Here is a 6,000-nt window from a genome sequence, read left to right as displayed (position 1 = left end):
TTTCATTGGTAACTTTGAAATACTTTCGTTTCCTAATCAAAAAGTAAAAAATGTATCCCATTGTCGCGCTCTCTCTGATTCGATACGATCTTCATATAATATATATATTGTTCATCTCAGACACTAGCATACAACATTCAAGAGAGGACGGTGGAAAGGAAAATATCGGTGCGCGTGCGGCAGGCGTACTACGGGGGCGCTACACGCGGAAAACCCCGTCACCACCGGATACAAACGTTGTTACCCCTTTGTGTCCTGTTTTTTCCCGTACGTCATCCCCTCCCAACTAGGGCCGCCGCAGTTTTCACCCGGACACCGAATCGCGAACGTCACGCCACCGAAGATCCCGGCAGCCCGACGGGACATGATTCGTAAGATACTATCAGGTACATTGAGAACTGAAGTCACTATTATTAGATTGTTTTTTGTTTTTTTTTTACATCGCGGATTGGGTACATTTGTAGAAAATAAATATTTTTGAATAGGCACCGAGACAGTTAATTAATTTATCATACGTGTTCGATTGTCTATATCATCTATATGTATATACAATATATACGTGTACCGAATTATAAAGTACTGCAACTGCGATAATGCATATTATATTTTATAAATATGTAACGTATCGGATTATTAGGATTTAACGTTTTTCGTATGTTCGTCTGAAGGGATTTGAATGTTATATAAACTTAAAGAAAAAAAAAAATTCCTGGATGAATAAAGATTATTTTTTGAACTTAAAGTAACAAGAAAAAAATCATAATTTTAAATAAATATATACATGTATTTTTTTATAGTATATTTTGAGTAATCACTTATTTTAACCAATAACTTTATGACATTTTAATATTAATATTAAATTAAAAATAAAACTTCCAGTAAAATATTATATATTTTTAATTTTTATAGTCTTTATAATCGCTTTAAAATATATTTAATGTATAAAAGTATTACATTTACTCATTTCAAACCGTGTTTTATGATTATTTTATATGTATACACGAATATATGCCACAATGAAATTATTCGATATTTTGTTGTTCGAAATTTAAAATATTTAGTATCACAATATACTTTAAAATCAAATAATATTGTATTTATAGTATATAAGCAGTATATTATAACAATTTTTTGTGGATTTCAGATGTATTTGGTTTTTCAATAAAAATATTATGCAATAATATATTTTGAAAACATAATAAACTTATCATTTAGTAATTATTATTTTTATTTTATAATAATATTCATGTAGTTTTTTTATTTATCAAATGTAATAAATTGATGTATTTTTCAATCTGTGATTATAAAAAAAATATTATAGAGTAGGTTGTTAGATTTTTTTTTTTTAAAATAGTTGTAAATGTTTTAAAATATGTTATGTTTACTATGAGTAATATTTATATATGAAATATATAAACTTCCTGAATATTTAAACAAAAACTTAAGTTTAACAAATTATTTCATCGCAATGACTATTTTTACTACAATGTATCGATGCAACTTGCTTTTTTAAACAAAAGCATTATAATAAAAATATTAAATTTTGTTAGTTATTTCTTAATTCTTCCTTACTTTGATTACATTTAAAAAAAGCAGAAGAAAATATTACTAAGAATGATTGTTATAATCAAAAATCATAAGATTTGGTCTAGTTACCCATTTAAGTTTAAAGTATGACATTTATTAATACAATATTTAGTATTTCCACTATGGGTACTATTTTGGGTATCGCAAGGTACACATTGGTGGCCCTATTTTTCTCCGTATCATAATTGGTTTATTTTAATTTCATGCTGGCGCCGATGCCTGATGTAACAGAGTTAAATTGAATTAATTAATGTTTGAATTAGGCTTATAGATGACAGTGTGATTCTAGATTACATAATAGCATATTAAATAGAAAAAAAGTTGCTCGCTAATAACTACTGTAATCTAAAATAAGTACAAGTTCTATTGGGAGCATAGGGTTCTATTTTAATTTTGCAGTTTCTTTTGGTATTTGCTATTTTATTTTTTTAGATTTATTTTCCTCCCCATTAGTAAGGTAAGAAATAACTCCAATATACCTAAATTTAAAGTTTCATTGCTACAACTGTGGCTTGGTGTTAGAAAAATGTGACCGGGTAAAAAATTTGGCAGCCCTATTTTAAAACTGAACTGGTGTCCCTGATTTCCACGAATATTGAAGATCAAGTTAACAACATTATATCTTAACCAAAGCATATCGACATTTAGTTCCAGTAGCTTTCTGTTTTCTAAAATGTAAAATAATATAATTATTTACACAGACTGGCATGCAACAATGTTATAAGTTTATAACAAATAAATCATATTCATGTATTATTGATCAAAATATCTGTTAAATATAACGTATGTGTTCGCTTAGGTACAGAATAACATTTTACACTTATATGTGTATTATGTACCTTTCAGCTGAGATATTAAGCATATTTTTTCTGGTAATCATAGTAGAAATTGATTAATAATGTTTTTGTACCTTATGAAACCGATAAATAATCGGCAAAAAGCAATGCTTGTTGTTGATTCTCTTTAGTTTTAGGTTTACTTACGAACTAATTACGTTTTCGTTTATTATTGATTTATATATAAGTAGTGGATAAGTACCTAAGATTATTTTTATGTACTATTAAATCAATAAGAATTTTAATTAATGAATATTTCAAGTATAAAGTTGAGTGATAAGTAAAAATGCGTATTTCTCCTCCTTCCTTTTTTATTTTTGAAGTTACTTTATTTTTAATTAATTTCCACAAGATATTACATTATAAATCTCTGCGTATAAATTATTTATATAATTCGCCTATAATTGATCAAATTGTAGTAATATTTTAAAAATACGATATAATCAATGTAACTATTATTTGTCATGAAATGGAATGAAAGAATATTTAACTGTTAAATACGATCGAGTAGTTAATTATATTAAAAAAAAAAATGTATTTATATTATTCCTTTTTTTATTAAATCATTTATAGTAATGATATCATTAATTTCAATGTTATGAATCTAAAATTTATCGATTAAATAATTCTAGGGTTTATTAATTTTTAAATTTTTATTTTATTTTGGTAATAGATTATTAAGTAAATTCAATGGCTTGCATATGACTGACACATTTTACGCCATTTAAAATATTAGAACTTATAAAATTGTTGAACTATTGGAAAATACATGGTTGAAAGTAAAATCATTAAATTTACAATATACCACTACTGACAATCAATCCTTAAGTGTTAATCCCCCAAACGGGCTCATTTAAATATTTATTAAAAAAGCAGAAACTATTTACCAAAAAGTTTTTTGTACTGAAAGATAATTAACCAGCAAAAACGAGATCTGATAATATACTGTTAGTAGTGGTGAAGATGTCAGGCGTTTTATTCGTTTCCGTCCATACACTAATATATTCTTTGCATTTACTGCACACGTTGAAAATTGATGATATTATTAAATAAAACTATGGTGGATGAATTTATTTGCATCAATTCGAATTATTAAATCTAGATTACTATTTTTCATTAAAATTATAACTACTAAAAACGAGAAAAATAATTGTACAATATTAATTATTAAAAATTATATGTAATTAAATTAAATTAATGGTAGATGTTTCTGGAATATATAATAAAATTCAAAAGACATCAACCAACTTTTTGTCACATAACTTAAGACAGTAGAAATAAAATAAAATAATTTATATACTTTCTAAATAATAAATAATTTTTGTTTGTTTAGTAAACATTTTTATCATACTTACATTTCTGAAGATAAAAAAATAATAAGATAAATCTCGATTTTTCAATAATTTAACACTAAATCAACTAATATTAAATTGGCAATAATTTTGTTGTACCAACCAAATAAATTACACCGAGCTATTATTTAAAAATAAATTTGAAAATAACCGAAATATTTGGCTTAAATTTTGACTTTGCTACACTAACAGTTCCAGAATAAGTAACTGAATAATTACTTGTATAAAAAAATGATGTTTATACTTAAAAAAGCGTTTATATTATCACAGGGTATTAGAATATTCTTTAAGAGGTATAAAAATCTCTGTATTTAAAAATATAGTTTTGTATAGTAGCCATACATTTATTTTTTATAAATTAGAATTTGAAGAATGCATAAATTAACTAATTAAAATTTAAAAAGGACGAGTATGCTTAAAAAATGTCTCTGTATATAAAAAGTATATAATTTTGCATTTTAATACATGCATATTATATTAATTACTTAATAACGTTTTTTATTTAATTATTAATTTTAAAAGATTACTTATAATAATAGTAATAAGTAATATATATATATATATATATATAACATACCTTTGTTCATAATAGTTTTGTGAATACAATGCTATATATTCATGGAGAAGTAATAAGTTGATCTCAAAATGACCTTATCGGATGGTTCCTAGTGTGTATCCCACTAATGTATTATGAATAAGTGTGTTGAATCCGTAGAAAATACATTTTTATCTCTGATCAACTTCTGTTTCATACAGTGATACAGTATTTTACCAAATTAAGCATAACATAATTACCAAGCCTTTGGAAAATGCAAAATGACTATATAATGACTTGTAAATAAATTTGGTTTTCTACATATTTTAAATTATTGTAATGAATAAGGCTTACTTATCAAGGTTTTCAGGTTTTAGTAAGATAAAGATAATATTTGAAATTCATTTATATATCAATTGACCGTATTAATAAAATTGTTAAAAATTATCACACAATATTGAAAAATTATATAATAATTGATAAAAAACATTCATTATAAGAGTTTATTGTAGTTTATTTTACCTTTGCACAATAATGTTATTGTGTAGTGTACTTACTTGGTTTCTATTAAAAATAATACTGCTAAAACTGCGGACGGCATTATGGACAGTAAAAAATGTACAATTTTGAACACCAAATGCCTTTGGGCTTCTCTCCTACCGTATTCTTTAAATTTTAAAATATACTTTAAGCTATAATCGGCATTGATTTATATTTTAAAGAACAATTATTTTCTTTTTTCTATTTTAGTATACATACAAAGAAACTTTACATAGCTCAATGGAGCCATGGTTTCTTTATTTGTTTAGTATACACTATGGTTTTTACTTGAGATGTGCTCAGGATACCGTTGGAGTGGGAACTTTTTAATATTAGACTTGATTATAATCATAATTTTATAAACAGTGTAAAAAATAGTTGACTATTTAAGTGTGTGTGTATTAGAGATCAGCACGGGCCGGGCTAGTCCGACCCTGCCCGTACCCGATCCGTACCCGGCCCGACCCACACCGGGCTTGGTCCGGGCCGGGCCATAATTGAAATATTACGAGTTGGTTATAGGTGGGATCGTAATATTATTCATTGGGCCGGGTTGGTTAAACCAAAACTAATTAATTTAATTTGTAGCATTATGTATTCTATATCTATAAATAATTTTATATTTAAATTTTAATAAAATTTAGCATATTTTTTTTTTTGTAAAACATTTACTGTCTTTATGAAATGTTTTTGTCTACTAAGTCGATATTGAAAGGAAATATAGATAATGTATATTTTTATTTACAAACGGGCATGGTCGGGTTGGACTTTGAAAAAAAAATTACAAACAGGCCTGGTCGGACTAGATTTAAAAAAAAATAAGATATGGACCGAGCCTGGACGACGACGATTTATAAGTTTAAGTTTTGGGCCGGATCGGGCCGAAAAAAACGGCCCGTGCTGATCTCTAGTGTGTATATGCTCGGTGAATCTCCAAAACCATTTCCTTGATATACTCGTGATTCTTATTATCCTCAGTATTTGCTGATTGAAACATTGAATGATTTTTTTCAGATTTTTCCTGATAAAAAATATTTTAAATAAGATTTTGAGCTATAAATTATTCATATAAAACTATACTATATGTATATATTGAAATGATAGTGATTTTAATTAGATTAGCAACATTGTTTGTTATTACTATTATCAA

At 26.0% G+C, this 6,000-nt stretch overlaps 1 protein-coding gene across 1 annotated transcript in view; it reads left to right on the top strand.

Annotated features, from left to right (window-relative positions):
- Positions 1-283: 283 nt before the first annotated feature.
- LOC112689539 (TLD domain-containing protein 2) overlaps positions 284-6,000 on the top strand; it is a 130,461-nt gene continuing 124,744 nt past the window's right edge. The window contains exon 1 of the mRNA XM_025563300.1: positions 284-386. The gene's annotated coding sequence lies outside the window, so the exon portion shown is untranslated. The remainder of the gene's footprint in view (positions 387-6,000) is intronic.

The sequence above is a fragment of the Sipha flava genome, unplaced genomic scaffold, assembly GCF_003268045.1.
Source record: "Sipha flava isolate LNK unplaced genomic scaffold, YSA_version1 44_pilon_pilon, whole genome shotgun sequence".
Lineage (NCBI taxonomy): Eukaryota > Metazoa > Arthropoda > Insecta > Hemiptera > Aphididae > Sipha > Sipha flava.
The sequence above is the reverse complement of the archived record's forward strand: the minus strand, read 5'-3'. Positions and strand labels throughout refer to the sequence as shown.